This window comes from Monodelphis domestica, chromosome 4 (assembly GCF_027887165.1).
Source record: "Monodelphis domestica isolate mMonDom1 chromosome 4, mMonDom1.pri, whole genome shotgun sequence".
Classification (NCBI taxonomy): domain Eukaryota; kingdom Metazoa; phylum Chordata; class Mammalia; order Didelphimorphia; family Didelphidae; genus Monodelphis; species Monodelphis domestica.
The window spans coordinates 286,141,616-286,158,716 of record NC_077230.1 but is presented as its reverse complement, the minus strand read 5'-3'; the positions used below and the strand labels follow the sequence as shown (position 1 = coordinate 286,158,716).

The following is a 17,101-nucleotide window of genomic DNA, read 5'->3' as shown; positions in this document are numbered from 1 at the left end:
AGCCTAAACTCTGAGAGAGCTCAGTGAAGATGCCTCACCTGAATTAGGCTACTAAGCTTCTCCCAGTATTGTATCAAGGAAACTCACCGCCAAACCCAGACAACAGCTGGTGCCATGCCAAGATGCCAAGACACCCAGCATGTTGCCACCAGAGCCACCTCTGCAAAAAAAAAGTCCAAGAGAGGAAGTGACTGAAATATATAGACCATTTTTACATCATTTTCCTGCGTCTCACATGTACCAATGGTAGCTTAAATTTGACTTAGGACAGCCCAGGGGTCTGTCAGTTGTTTCTGATTTGTCATTTACTAGCACATGTCTGTCATAGGCCATCCTTCTCAATACTTAATCCTTAAGTAGGGGTGTAGACATTCCTGTTTTGTTAGACTAAGCAGGGTGGAATAAATCTAAAGTTCACAAATCTCATGGAAGAAACCAGTACATCAAAAATGGATAAAATATTGATAGCTGGAGATGTGTAGGGGGAACTTTCCAAGGGAAGAAGGACTAACTAGGCCAAGTACAAAGATATGAAAACCTGGGGTATACTTGGGAAACAGTGAATACAATAGTTTCTTGGGAGTGGAAACACAGAGTTAGAAAGAAAGGTTCTGCCATACTCTGAAGGTCCTTGAAGGCCAGATTAATAATTTTTTTATTTAACTTGACAGACAGTGGGACATATTGAAGATTTTGGAGCAAGGATATGATGTGATTAGATCTATTTTGATAAGACGAATGTAAGAATTGATTAGAGAGTAGAAATAAAATCAAGAGACTATTATAATAGTAGAGGTAAAAGGTAATGAGGAATTGGACAGGGATGGTGGTGATAAGAATGAAGAGGAAGTGAAATAGGTGGGTTAAATAGGGGTTCAAAACTATATATATATATATATAATAACAGGTTCATTTAGCTAAAGGGAGAAGGGAAAGGGGATCAGGGAAACTAACTCTTAACCCAAACAGAGAGTAAAACCCTTATGACTTCCTATAACTATACTAAACTAACTCCTTAAATTATTAAGATTGGGGAAGTTTTAGTAAAGGCAAGAACAAGGGCCAAAGAATCTCACACAAATGGAGTCCTCTTTGGATCAAGCTGTAATCCCAGTAGGGAGTCACCAGCAGCTCTGTTAAATATCTACTCCTTAGCAGAAGCAGCAAGGATAAGCAGAGTCTCTAGAAAGCCCACAGGAAAGGGAATCATTGGCTTTCTGGGTCTACCCCAGAATAATCAGACTGAAAACCCTCTGGGCTCTTTCCTGACTGTTAGGGAAAAGCAGCAGCTTCTCCTTCTCAAAGAGAGCCAATTGTCAGTCTCTCTTCCCCAAGGTTCTGGAATTCCATCCGGCTCTCTAGGACTTCCTGCTTCTCCCTTGTATGACTTCCTGGTTTGTAGGATTTCCTGTTCCTGGTAAAATTCCTTACAACAGAAGGTAGATATGCAAAAGAGATTTTGGAAGTAGAATCAATTAGAACTGACACTTTATGGGATATGGATAGTGAGGAAAGAGACAAAGATAGAACTCTGAAATTTTAAGTCTAGATAACTAGGAGAGTAATTGTACTATTAACAGAAAAAGACAAGTTAGGTGAAAGAGCAGATATGGTGTAAATATAGGTTTGGTTTTAATCATGCATGTAAGGTTCAAGGTACCCTCAGGTTTCCAGAAGGAAATCTAATCCAACTGGCCAAACACTTATTAAGTATGCCCCCAAAACTTTTTTCTGGGCTTTTGCAATACATTTTGATGGAATAGACCTTTGTGATTTGTTTGTCAAGTCCAACCCCCCTCATTTTTACAGAATAAGAAATTGGAATACAGAAAGTTTAAGTGAATGTCCCAGGGACACTTAATTGGCTACCAAGTGTTTGATTTTGGATTTGAACCCAGTTCTTCTTGATTCCAGGTTCAGTGCCTTATGTACAATGTCACACTGACCTTGTGGAATTAAAGTTCAGTGTATGATTGAGTTTGGAGATAGAGAGACTGGAGCATCATCTGTCTAGAGATGACAAGGAACATTAAAAAAAGAACTCAGTGATAGGATCTTGGGGGATACCTACATTTAAGAAGTAGGAGAAAGAAGAGGGAACTTGAGGGGACCCAAAAAAAAAACAGTTAAAGAGACAGGAGGAGAACTAGTATAATGCAGTATTATAGAAACCAAGTAAAAGAGTTTCTGGGATGCTCAAAGCTATACAAAGGTCAAGGAAGATGAGTGATATTGGATTGAGTGATTAAGAAGTTACTGGTGGCTTTGTAAGAATAGTTCAATAGAGCAATTGGAACAAAAGATGTTGAAGTGAGAAAAGGAAACCAACCCTTTTAGGAGTGGTAAAATACAAATAAAATTAAAAAAAATACAAATATTGGCTTGCCTGGAGACAGAGGACTGCATCAGATGACCTTGAAATTCCATACCTAAGTTCATGTTTTTGTTTTTCTCCTTATGCACATATCCTTACCTTTTGTCATGGACTCAGATCTTGAAAGAACTTATAATGGGAGATGGATTATGGTGGGCATATTGCTCACCCACCATGGCACATCATTTCCCATCACTCCCTTTATTTCTTATTTAAGGAAAGAAATGTTTCGCCTATCTTGACATGTTTATCATTGTGTGCCTGAGCTAATTATCTCTATAGGCTCCCTCTATAGCTCAGAGAACTGATAGATTATTATCATGTCCCCAGCAAATGATGTGCCCCCTACACGTGCAGCTGTGTGCCACAAGGAAAGCAATTATTGGGGACTTCATCTCAGGAGTTTACTGCCTGTGGGGTGATGTTTTCAGAAGACCTCTTGCAAATATGGCAGGATGCATCATAAGTTATTTTCCCCCCAGTTTGCTCTTCCAGGTATCTTGTAGCTATGGTTTATCTTACCAACTTGATCTCTTGGCTAAGATTGATATGGTCTATTTCTTATCTGTTTATCAAAAGTACCTCCCCTACTCTGGGTGTCAGGTCTAGAATTTAATAACTTTTCTCTCTTTCCATGTGTGTGTCCTCTAATCTAAACCCTTAAGGCATCTTAGCTGCTAACAGAAGAGATAAGCAGCATTCTTTCAATAATTGGCAAAGTTAGGGTACTCCATTTTCATTACAGCTTTCAATCCTCCAAAGCTACCCTGCTGGCACAGCAGCTATGGAAGGAAATATTGTGAGTGCATGCATGTGTGTGTGTGTGTGTTTCAGGATTTCATCTTTTACAACTAGCTTCTTTGCTTTGTCTCCTTCAATGATGAAGCTAAACTGATTGGAACAACTATTCAAAAATGGTTTAGGAAATAGCATTCCATTTTCATCTTTATGCTTGTTATTATGGTTACAAGACCCCCCTCCTTCTTTATCCTTTCCTTCTCATGTCCCACCCTTGTTCCCTTGGTGCCAGCCCAGCACATAAGATCTGCTCATTTGACATGACATGAGATATATGGCATGTCAGAGTTCAAGTTGGGGTATGGGGGAAGCTGGCAAAAAGGATAGGCCTGTCCACCTCATGAGTAGATCTGCTTTAATCTCCCATTTTTTTAAAACATCTGTCCTAGCACCAGAAATGCAGAACTCTCCATGTTAAATCTTCCATGAGATACAGTCAAATAAAGTATTGGTTGGTGGCAATGTGCAAACAAAGAAACTAAAAAGGAGGCCCCAGGGGCCTCCTGCAACTACAGACTTAATGTCCTTGATCTTGGAGGCCAATTTTGTCCCAGCATTTTCAAGTTGGAGATCTTGAAATCCCCTTGCTTCCTAGCTCCTTGAACTCCGTAGGTGCTGTTTATGTTCTCGTCATTTCCTTGGCAGGAATTTTCTTTCACATTTGGAGGTTAAGGGGAAAATAAAGCAACCCCAAAAGTAAAAATCCTAAGTAGGAAATATTAAAGCCTAGAGCCCAGTTGCTATGGAAACTGGGCTTGCCAAGTTCTCTTCCCTGAGAGATGGACCATAATGTGGAATTGTAGCTTCCAGGATGGGCCTTTACCTCCAGGTAGGTGTCCAGAGCCAAGTACCTAGGAGTGGAAAGCTGAGGCTGGCATAGCCCTGTCTCCTGGGAGAATCATCCCTATTGTGAGCTGTTGATTGTTTGGTCAGAATCCACACTCTCAACTTACACCCACTCATGCCTAGGGGAGGCAGGATGCATTGTGACTGCAATATCCCAGACAACTCATAGGTTGAGGTAAAGAATGCCTGAATGATCTGAGCCAGGTAAATACTTCATGGGGCTTAAACAATTTATTTATTTTGTTTTTTTTTAACTCTATCTAAATTTTATTAGGGAAAGGAAGTACCATCATGGAAACCTCTGTTACCATTGTTTATCACATCTATATCTATAACTTATGGGTTTAAAAAGTTGCTTGGGAGCCCCAACAGGTTAAGTAGCTTACACCATGGTCATCAATCTTGTACATGACAGAGGGAGAATTTGAACTTAGGCCATTTGAAATCCAAGGCCAATTTCCTATATTATGGCTGCTTCGTGAAATATTATCCATGTTAGAATTTTCCTAGGGCTGCTAGGTGGTGCAGTGGCTAGAGCACCTGGACTGGAGTCAAGAAGACTCAAATTCCTGAGTTCAAATCTGACATCAGACACTTACTAGCAGTGTGGTTCTGGATAAGTCATTTAATAGTATTTGCTCAGTTTATTCATCTGTAAAATGAACTGGAGAAAGAAATGGCAGACCACTTTAATATCTTTGCAAAGAAAACCCCAAATGGGGTCACAAAGAGTTGGTCATGACTGAAATGAACAAAAAATAATAAAATTGATTTTTATAGATATCAACAGCAAACATTTACTATGCTGTGGGGTGGACCAGCCTCCCATAGGAGATGGGGTCTTGAAGGTGGAACAGTGTCAGCGAAATGATGGATGGGACACAGCTTTCACATTCAACCCACAGCACAGGTTTCACAGGATAAACGGCTCCACCTTGGCTGAGGCCTGGTTTTATTTTATAGCCTCATGATCACACATCTACTTGGCACACAGTTTCATTCTCAACATACATGTTTCCATGGAACCTAACGACAGACAGGAAGCCTAGGGAGATAGTCAATGAAACATTGTTGCTAAATGCAAGATCAGAGGATAGAATCAACATGACCCAGGAATAGGTTAGGGAATTCAGAGCACAGATTTGCCAGAAGTTTTTATGCTTAGACAAGAGGGTTCTATCTAAGTGGGGATATAAGAATCCTTAGGTTTAATTTTATAAGTGGGATCTCTTGATAATATCCTAGGGGGACAGAGTGGGATATCTGTATTAACCCAAAAGTATGTTGCTCTCATCTACTTTTCTGGGGGCTAAGAATAATAATCATAGCAATTCCAAAAATAAGGGGATGTTAATAATGAAAGACACTTAGGGGGATTTCAATGGGTGTTTCCATCCTTCTTGGGGGCTGCTTTGTAGTCCCCAGTTTCCACATGGACCTTGTCAAACAGTGTGGTCTTTGATGGCTCCCAGCATTACTAGATACTGATTGTGCAGCCCACAAACAGTTCTAAGTTCTGTGGAGGATGAAAAAAGATTAGAGTTCTTGCTCTCAAAGAACTTAAAACTTAGTTGGGTAGATTGTCTAGGCATGAGACTGCTAGCCATTCCCCATCAAAGCATAGTGATTTTTAAGTATATTAAGGATTTAATAAATGCTTTTTCATTTTGCCACTTCCTCAAATAGCTTTGGTTTAATTGTATTATTTTGCCAACAGTCCTACAAGCATCATTGAGTATTATAAAATGTATATATTTTGTACATAGAGATAGTAGTGCAGTGGTTAAGAGCTCTGGACTTGTGAGTTAAGAAGACCTGAATTCAAATATCTCCTCGGACATTAGAAGTGTAATTCTGGGAAAGTCAGTTAATCTTTCTAAGCTTCAGTTTCCTCATCTGCAAATTGAGAAAATAATAACACCTACCTAAAAGAATCTTTGTGAAAATTTAATGAGATCATTTATAGAATAATGCTTTACAAACCTAAAACTATTAGACAAATGTCATTATTCTTGTTTTATTGTTATTATTGTTCCCAGGCTGCTATGTGCACTTATTGCCTTCTGTATAAAATCTAAGTTTATTGAGGGTAGTGATAATTGTTATTAAAACCCTTACCTTCAGTTCTAAGACAGAAGAGTGGCAAGGGCTAGGCAATTGGAGTTAAGTGACTTGCCTGGTGTAACACAATTAGGAAGTATCTGAGGCCAAATTTGAACCCAAGTTCTTTTTGATTTCAGGCCAGGGTCTCTGTCCACTGTGATACCTACCTGCTCCACTAGGGATTATTTTATTTTTGCATTGGGCTCCCTGTGCTTGCCATGGTGCCTGGAACAGAGTAGGTGCTTAATAAGTGATATTTGTTTATCTACTGATATATAAAATGGATAGGATGGAAAATCAACACTATTTGGGCTCGGAAGAGGTAGAGGAATCACTGTGGGTTGTAGAGATCAAGGAAACTTCTGGAGGGAAGTAAGATTTGATCAGATCTTAGTCAAGTGGAGAAGTGAGGGTAGGGAGGAAAGTAGAGGACATTACAAGCAGAGAACAAGGATAAAACTGGCTTTGCTGGAATAGCAATTCACATAAGGCATTCATGAAGGTGAAGTTGGAAAAGTAAGCAGGAGTCAGATTATCCAGAAACCTGAATTCCCCACTAGGATATTTGGATTTTATTCTGTAGGTGATGGGGAACCATTGTAGGTATCTTTAAGCAGGCCAGTGGTGAGATGAAAGTGGTGTTTTAAGAAGATTAATCTGGCAGTAGTGTGTGTGATGGATTGGAGAGAGAAGAGGCTAGAGGCAGTAAGACCAATTAGGAGATCTCGTACAGTAATCCATCAATGGAATTTGATTTATTCTTTCTTGCATGCCTACTGTAATCTAGAGGCAGTACAAAAATGGTGGAGCCATTTCCAGGGTAAGGTCACCTCAAGCTTTTTTTTTTTTTTGAGGCTATTGGCTCTTTCTGAAGCAAACCAAAGTAAACTGAAGATATCCCTTGGTCCATCATCTATCTGTCAAAAGTTCATTTCTACACTTGCATAAATATTTTCTTTTCAGAAAAGGGAGGTTTAGTGTTCTCTAGCAGAATTTCATTATTAACTCCTGAAAGTCATTTTTTACCTGCATCAGAGTAGCATGCTTTTTAAAAAATATATAAAAATCTCAGAAACCAGAATGTCCTTGAAATTTGTCTTTCAAAAACTACCCTTGGGGGTAGATCAGTGAATTGAGAACCAGGCCTAGAGGTCCTGGGTTCAAATCTAGCCTCAGGTACTTCCTTACTCTGTGACGATGGGAAAGTAACTTAACCCCCATTGCTTAACTCTTCTTGCTCTTCTGCCTTGGAATCAATACACAGTAAGGATTGTAAGATAGAAGGTAAAGTTTAAAAAATGAACAAACAAAAAACAAAACAGCTCTAAGCTTTTCTCTCACCAGGGCTGAAGTCCATGTTTCTTAGCTTTTTGACCCTGAATCTCTCAGCCTCAGCTTCTGCATTTTTAAAGTGAGAATAATGAAACAACATAAAAATAGGGTTATAGGAAGGATCATGTTATATATATATATATATATATATACACACACATATGTACATACATATGTATAAAGTATTTTATGAATACCAAAGCATTACATAAGTGCTAGCTATTATAACTAATTATTATCAAATGCTAATCCACAACTGTACTATAACTTATAGTCTTAAAGAATCTCCTGCATCATTGGCAGGTTAAGTCATTTGTCCAGGGCTTAGAAGCCACTATGAGTCAGGTGTGGCGCTTGAGCCCATCTTGCCTCCAAAGTCAGCTGTCTATATGCTTCATCACACTAAATACAGTTGTCCTTTGCTATATCTCAATTCAGTTATCATGGTTTCACTGTATTGTGGGTTTTAAAAAAAATCTAATTCTGTATCGTGGAGTTTTTGCTATATTGCAGGATTTTGTGGATAAATACTGTACACAATGGAAATGCAGTACACCACTTGTGCAAGTTTGCCACTGTTGTTCGATGGAATGAAAGGTGACCAACCACAGCGCTGTGTTCTGTATCCTGGGTGCTGATTGGCTCAGTGATTGTAGCATCAGTCTATTCTCCCGCCCTGTGCCTATATGTTCAGCATCTCTCCCTGTCCTCTTCACATGGATATCTGATTGCTGCACATAGTGTTCCTCTGTGGTGGTGTGTTTTTGTGAAGTTTTCATAAAAGTTTGAATTTATTTCAAGCCCTATGCCACCCAAATGTTCTGTGGCTTCTAAGGCTTCTGGCAGTGAACCCAAGTGCCAGAGGAAGATGCTTACCATCAAAGAATAATAAAATAAATATAATGACACTACTTTGCTGATTTTCACCTGTAATGGGGGTCTCTGGAATGTAACTCCAGGTATAGTTGAGGGATCACTGTACAGAGAAAACAAATATATACTATTTTATAGAACCAGCATGGAACATTGTGAGAAAAACATATCTTGGAGCCAGAAGATCTGAGTTCAAATTTTGTTTCCTTTATATATTGCCTATATGACTATAGAAAGTCTCTTAAACCCTCTTAACTTCCTAGCTGTGTGACCCTGGAAAAGTCACTTAATCCTGTTTGCTTCAGTTCTTTATCTGAAAAATGAGTAAGAGAAGGAAACGGTAAACCACTCCTGTATCTTTGCCAAGAAATCCCCAGATGGAGTCACAAAGAGTCAGACATAACTGAAGACAAATATACTGATACCATTAGATTGTTGTAAGGAAAATGCTTTGGAAGCCTTAAAACATTACAAGAATATGAATTATAATTATAACTATTTCTTTTAAAAAACAGACCTATGGATTAATCAATGTAGGGAATCTCTGGTATGCAGTTCTCTCTATCCATTGAAGGATGGTATGTTCCCTGCAACTTATAATTTTAAAGATCTGCCTGGGCCACTGGGTCCCCAGGGCACTGGACAGGACTTGAACCTGGGTCTTTGCAACTATTATGCTAACTCTCTAACCATAGTACCATTTTATCTCTCATTAGGCTCGTAACATCAATAGTAACATATTGTAGTGATAAGAGTAATTAGAATATCCCCATATTGACTATGAAAGCATTGTAATTTAGAATCATAGTGGTGGAATGTCAGTGTAAACTAATGAAAAGTCAGAACCATAAAACATTTAAATAAATAGGAGGCAAGGACAGAAAGGACAATAAATTGAGAGACAGAGGACTTGGGCTCAAATATGACTGCTATTTACTAGCTGTATGACCTTAGTCAAGTTATTTATTCCCTTTATTCTTATGTTTTCTTATCAGTTAAATGAGAGAGTGGGGCCAGATGATTTCTAAGGTCATTTCCATCTCTATAAATTATGATCTAAGATGTAGTTTCATTCTTTATAAATATATGGCACTTGTAACTACCTCCTTTTTAAATGTGCTTAGAGAACATACTTTGAGGATGGTGACAATACAGGTGACTATCTTGTCCAAAAGCAAACTAAAAGAGAAAAATGTAAAGTTGCATAACAAGACTATCTACTCATTTGAGGAATCTAAGAACTAGAGAAAGTAAACATAGTAAAAGACTTTTGGATGTGAGAAACAGAAAAGTGAAAACTAGAAACAATAGTATGGTATGAGCATGCCAGAGACGATTTAGCCAGAAAGAACAAATGGATACTGAGTTTGGGAAATAGATCAAGAGTATGAGCACTAAGGCAGAGTACAGTTGTAATGTGGGCCATCAACTACTTGGATATTTCCTGAAGCAAAGTATTCAATTAATTCTTATCTTTCCTTAAAGATAATTTTATTCTTTGAAAGGTGGAGCAACAAAGGGAAATTTTTCTGAACACAATTTTAATCAATAATGGATAATTATTTACTGAAGTCGAAATGACAGGAAGTTTGAAATGAAAGGACCATTACTTCCTTAGAATTTGTGATAGAGGAGAGCAGACATAAGGGAATGCATGCCTTAGATTTGGGGAGAATGGATTTCAGAATTCAGAAAAATGATCAGCAGGATCATATGACATGAAATAATTCTGCTGAAGTTGGCTCAAGAGGGATAGATTATTCTAAACTACAAAAATCTGAAAGTTAAAAAATGCAAGAAGATATTGATGTTGATGTCCAGGGAATTCTTTGACCAACATAGTGTTTAAAAAGGTAGATATAGAAGATGGAAGTAAGAATATGCAACTGAGTATGAATGTCAAATGAAGTCATGAACTTAAAGTGATAGTGCCAGAAATATTAAAGTTAAGAACCAATTGAACTGATGAGAAACATCAGGTATGAATCAATTACTAAGTAAATTCTTTTAGAGTAGGGGATTGTTGCTTTTGTGTGTTTGTATCCCTAGTACGTAGAAAATACTTTGATAGCCAAAGGCTCTCTCCAGTAGTACAGATCACAATCAGTGCACATCTTCTTCCCTTGTTCATGTCTTATATAAGTTCTTTACAGTGGGTTCATCCAGCCTTCTTAGAGCTTCTTGATATGTCTTAAGTAGTGCTACCCATCATCCTTTTTCCTTACTGTATATGGGTCTGCCTACTTTCTTGGTTATATGTTTCTTTCATACCTTTTCTACTATTTCTCATAGATATTTCTCTGTTAGCAACATGCTTCAGGCCCTTTTCACCCCTCACACACCTTTCCATGGCCCTTTGGGTGACCTACCAATTTGCATTTCTGGAGACTATGTTATCCTGTGAATTGTAGTCTTGTAACACAAATGGAAGGATATTAATGTTAAAAAGACAAGCCCTACTTTCATTGGGTAAGTTGGAACAGAGCTGTGGCGTGCAGATGGACATATAAGAAAACAAAAGTGGTTACAACTGCTGGACTGGACCAAGTACACATAGTAGACATCATACAATTTTGATCATATTAAGGGATTGATTTTTGAAATAGTTGAAAAAGAGTAGGCATACCGAATGCTTGGGGAAGGGAAACAACAACTTATATCTTCCTCTTAACCTCCCGGTAATCCCCAAGAAAGGAATCAAGAAAATACCAATAACTAACTATTCATATGCCTTTTCCAACTCTATGTCTTTTTTTGTGAATTTAATCTATATAAATTAAATAGCAAGGCATATCTTTAGCCGCTAGGTGATACAGTTGATAGAGTATTGGATGTAGAGTCCTACTGACTCAAAGGAATAGAGTTCAAATCCCATCCCAAACATCTACCTTTGTGACCACAGACAAGACACTTAGCCTCAGTTTTCACTTTATAAAACAGAAATAATACTAGGATCCCCTCCACTGAGTTGTTAACTGAGGATCAAATGATTTAACACCTGTAAAGTACTTTGCAAACCTTAAAGTTCTATATAAGTGTTTTTTATTATTTATATATTATATTATTCTGCAATAGTTATACTACATAAATTGTCATTTCAATTATAATACATATGCATTTAATTAATATCAAAACCTATTTTTATTATGATTATTTTATTATAGTTCCTACCTTTACACAATTGATTTAAAGGTGGAGAGAATATAAAATCTAATGGTGCTTAATGATTGTTGACTATAAAAACCAACTGATTTGGTAGGGCAAAATATTTCTTCAGAGGTCTCCTCCAATAATGTATCTTGCATAAAAATCACAACATTATACACAAGTCCTTGATAAATTCAACTATGAAATAACTATCTGATGATCCTTTGATTAATAACATCAAGCATAAAAGAAGGATATGCATGCTCATGAAAGCTGTTTGCCACTGGCATAGGGATTGTCACCTGGAATATAAATGGAAAAGGGTTAGGGTTAGAGTTAACCCTTTGTGTGGAGGGGTCCTTATTTGCTCCTGTTTGCATTTGGCATTGTACTAATTGTATTGAATCCTAGAACATTACAGGTACTCCTAAATGAGATCCATTATCACTCAAAAGGATCAGCCTAACTATCCATGTAAGAAAAATCAATTCGATGAAGAATGCCTCTTGTCCAGACTATGATATGTGGTTAGTTGGAAAACCCATATTGCTGGTCGATCAGTGCATATATCTTGGAAAAAACAGTTTGAATAGACAACAGGCAGAGCCCAGAATTAAATCTGAAGGAGAAATCTGGATTGCCTTTGGTAAATTGTAGCGTGCTTTAACTGGTGCCAAGGCTTGAACTTAGTAGGTATTTGACAAACATTTGTGGAATTTAAATAAGTTGAATTCTTATTTTTTTTAACTGAGATTAGAAAAACTAAATAGGAATAGGACTACTACATGGAGTTGAGAGATCAATGATAGTGGTTGAGAGAGAGCAGGCAGAAGTCCTCAACTCTAATTTTGTTTTTGTTTTCTCCGTCAGAGAGAACCATATTCTCTTTGGAAATTATAAAACAGAAAATTAAAAACCAAGATGAATGAAGAGATGAACTTGAGTTGCCAAACCTGGAGAAAAATATATCCTAATCTAGGACAAAAAGTTATGATTCCCAAACCAATTGTCAGTTCTATTTACAAATGTGTAAAGAAAAAGAGCGATTGGATGGACATACCTTCAATTTCCAATCCTTCGCTATCATAAAAAGAGCTGCAATAAATAATTTTGTACAAATAGGTCCTTTCCCCCTTTTCAAGAGTAATGATCTTTAAGACTAGCATGGCTTTCTTAAGAATAAATCATGTTGGGGGACAGCTGGGTGGCTCAGTGGATTGAGAGTCAGGCCTAGAGATGGGAGGTCCTAGGTTCAAATCTAGCCTTAGACACTTACCAGCTGTGTGACTGGGCAAGTCTTACCTTACCCCTCTTCTGCCTTGGAACCAATACACAGTATTGACTTAAGACAGAAGGTAAAGGTTTTAAAAAAAAGAATCATGTAGAATTTACCCCATTTCATATTTTTTGATTGAGTAACTAGATAGGTAGATTAGAATACAACAGAAAGATTAAAAATAGATTTCAGTAAGATATTTGGCACAGTGTTTTATAATTTCCTTATGGGAAAGATGGTGAGAAGATAGTTGATACTGAATGAAGACAGTTAGATAGTTTTAGAACTCACTGAATGATTGGACCGAAAGTAGTACTTAATAAATTGATATCAATTTTGAGGTAGGTCTGTCTCTAAAGTAGTATCTTGGGAAAAATTTCTTGACCTTGTTTGAGTCAACTCTATAAATCAATAATCAGATTAAAGGTATCTATATCACATGTATAGGAGATATGAAGATATCCCAAATCTGGAATAAATTACTGAATGAGCAGAACAGAATGCAAAAAAGATCTCAACAACCTAGCCTACTTGGTTGACTGATAAACTGAAGTTAAAGAAAGATATACAAAGCTTTGGTTTTACAAATTGTTGGGAAAGCTCTGGATGGATGAGCCATGGTTAAACAGAAGTTCAAATGAAATGGGCTTAGGGTTTTTAGTGGTCTACAATGTGAATTAACATTACTCTGCCATAGTAACTAAAACAGTTTATGTGGTCTTAAGATTCATGAATAGAAGTATAATTGTCAGAGTATAAGGGATAATGCATCATTATACTCTGGTCAGACCATGTTTAGTGTTCTGTTCAGTCCTGGGCTTCTTATTTTAGGAAGTCCACTGACAAGCTAGAATATAATATAATAGAGGAGGGGGCAGCTGGGTGGCTAAGTGGATTGAGAGTTAGGCCCAGAACCTAAAGATTCGGGTTCAAATGTGACCTCAGACACTTCCTAGCTGTGTGACCCTGGGCAAGTCACTTAACCCCCATTGCCTAGCCCTTAATGCTCTTCTGCCTTAGAACCAAAACATAGTATTGATTCCAAGATGGAAGGTAAGGGTTTAAGAAAATAGAATATAACAGAGGACATCATCCAGGATGGTGAGGGTGTTGGGAACCTTAACATATGAAGACAAATCGAAAGAAACAGAATGGTTAGCTTAGAAAGGAAAAGACTTGGAGGTGAGGAGAAATGTCTCCACTTATTTAAAGGACTGTCATATGGAAAAAGGATTGTTTGTCTGGCTCCAGAGGTCATTGTTTGGAAATTGTGAACAGGCTCATTTTACCCTGATATGAGGAAAAAACTCCCTAATAAACTATAGGTGTCTCAAAGTATACTTTTCTGCCTGCCTAGTCCGGAGGTCTTCAAGTGGAGGCTGTTTAACTACTTTGTCAGAGAGAGTTAAGAAAAGTTTCTGCTGATCTATGAGTTGACTTCTAAAGTTGCTTCCATTTCTGAGACTCTGGTCATATAAATTTCAGAGAAGCCCCTTGAATTACCATATATTTCAATCAAATCGTTTCTAAATTATCCTTGCCTCATCATCTCATTTTCCACATCAACCTTTGGAAAACAAGTTGTAAAAGTGTTATGGTCTCCATTATTTTGATGGGCAAGCTGAGGACCCAGGAATTTGAGCAGCTTATTATGTCAAGTTACACAGCTAGTTAGTCATCAGGCCCAGGCAAGGCCACTAAATTGATGATTGCCAGGTTGCTGTTGGCAACCTTCAAATTTGGCCCAGTGACTGAGCCAAAGCTCCTGCCTGACTAGATGGGAGGAAAGTCTGACAGGGTCTGGCAGTTATAACTCAACAGGACACAATGGACCACGCTTTTGAAAGCAAAGCAGATTTGCTAATGTTTCTTGTGCATAATACAAGGGAAGCAATTTCTTGAAGCTTCTGAAAGGATTGTGGAAAATAAATATGTCTCTTGGGTAGAAGAAGGAATTTTTAAGGGTGACCAATATTTTTTGCTACCTGAGAAACAGAGTCAGTTTCTTTTGGTCTTTAGCTCACTCTAATATGTCCCTTGAGGACACTGCTACCATATTAGGAGAGTTTATGGTGCCAGTTGATTCTAATAATGGCCTGCACTTGGGTGGTACCTTTTTTTCAGAACGTCAGAGCTGTTTGCAAACACTAATTAAGACTCCCAGGGCTGCTGGCAGGTTGGTAAACATTGTTTCACCTAAGCCACTCTAGAGATTCCTCCAGTGGCACAGATGTCCAAGTTCAGTCAGTGCCCACTCTCTCTTTGACCAATTGGGAGGGAAAATGGTGGAGTTCCCAGATAAGCCCTCTTTAATATAACCATTATCTCTAGCATTGATAGATGGTCTACAATTCCTTATTTTTATCCTTGTTGTTAGAAGAAACATCATGGACATCACTTAAGGCATAAAATCAAGGAAAGTCAACAAGCATCTATCAAGCACTTAGGACCACATTTTGACCTGAACTATACCCACGTGTATATATGTGAATGGGTGATCTGTATTTAATATATTTTGAATATTTCTGTTTTGAGAAAGTCCTCACTCTTATGTCTGGAGAGTCTAATAAAGAATAACACATAATCCAAGAAATTATGCTCGAAAATCCTCTGACATCATCCCAATAATTATAACTGATCTTGATTATATAATAATATATTAATAACAGTAAATAATTATATAGTCCTTGAGACTTGAAATACACTTAACATATTTTATTTCACAACCCCGTGAGATAGGTAATAGGAAATATCTGCATTTTACAGAATGAAACTAAGTTTATAATGATTAAGTGACTTGTCCAAAGTCACAAGCTAGTAAATTTCAGAAACAGGATTTGAACCCAAGTTTTCCTGCACCTTGGACTAATACTCTATTTACTACTCCATTTTAGAATTTTTCTCCTTGGGTTAGGAAGAGAAAACTAAAAACAATTGGTAGAAGTTATGAAGTGTCAGTTTTCTATTCATGTAAGGAAAAATTCATATCAGAGCTGTAAAAATACAGAATGTGAAGCCTTGGAAGAGTTAGTCTTTTGTTGCTGGAGGTTTTCCTTTGAATGCTGTCAGGAATATTGTGAAAATGATTCTTTTTTTTTTTTTGGTAAGAGTTGGACTAGATGGACTCAAGTCCTTTGTGAATATGTTATTTATGTATTACTTGGCTTGTAGTAATATTTTTAGGGGGTGATGGTGGTGACATTCATTACTGCTACTTTTATTGTTCCTTCATACCTGAGGCAATTCATTCTAAACTTCATTAGGCCAGTTCCTTAGTAGCCTTCTCCTCTTTTAGAATCAGTGGTATTTCAATCAAAGCCCTGCTGGTGTCCACCAAAGTTATGACTGGAACAAGCTTTGGCAACGAATGGCTGGTGCTTAATGGTCCAGCTCATGCAGAAGAAGCAGCAGCCTCTGAGCTTTGTGTCAACAATGTAATACAAGGCCTGGGATTTGGATCATCAGAGCAGAATCCCACCCACAGTCCTAATGTCCCCTCACTTTGCCAATCACAGTCAGAGATCAGCAAAGCAAATGAGAAAAAAAGAGAGGACCAGGGTCATTTGTGTACATCACTTACCCTTTATGGAGCACCTATGGTGTGAGTATTAAAAAAAGTAGGAACTTTACAGAATATGGGAAAGAAATAGGCCCTGTGCTTAAATAGATTCGGTGTTAGTCTTTGAAATATTGGACCAAGCAGGAATCAGCCTAAACTTTCTCAGAGATATTTCCCTTAAAGGACTGTCTGGAAGTATATGGCATAATTTGCTAAATGTGTAATAAACAGTATGTTAAGAACAACAACTTTCTGAGCATCTGAAATCACTGAATCGTGACTTTGCTTCAGAGGGACTGAAAAAGATTCCAATTTAATTTAATCCAACAAACATTTATTAAGTGCCTAAAATGTACAAGATGCTGTGCTAGGTTCTAAGTATAAAAAGACTAAAAATGACCCAATCCTTTATAATTGAGTAGGGGAGATATAACAAGTATACTTACAAGCATTATACAAGGTAGAATATGATAGGGCAGAGGAGAGAACAAGGCAAAGTGTTCTAGGTAAAATGGAAAAGGGAGAAATGACTTTAATCCGACAAGATCAGATCCTGACCTGGACCTGGAAGGAAGTAAGGATTTCAACAGGCATATTGTAAGAATGGGAATTCAATGAATCAATCAATCACCCACCCCACTTAAAGTAATTACCTTTGAAAGGTGAGAACACCTCAGTTGAGTCAATTAATCAGAAGCATGAACTAGGTATGAACAAGCCTCAGACAACTCCATTAAATCAATCAGTCAAAGGCATCACCCTAGGTATGAGATGTCCTTGAAAGCCTCTGGAT

General features: G+C 37.6%; 1 protein-coding gene across 1 annotated transcript in view; it reads left to right on the top strand.

The window, feature by feature from the left end:
- The first annotated feature begins 4,136 nt into the window (after positions 1–4,136).
- The window catches only part of OPCML (opioid binding protein/cell adhesion molecule like), a 1,618,997-nt gene continuing 1,606,032 nt past the window's right edge, over positions 4,137–17,101 (top strand). The window contains exon 1 of the mRNA XM_056825126.1: positions 4,137–4,222. The gene's annotated coding sequence lies outside the window, so the exon portion shown is untranslated. The remainder of the gene's footprint in view (positions 4,223–17,101) is intronic.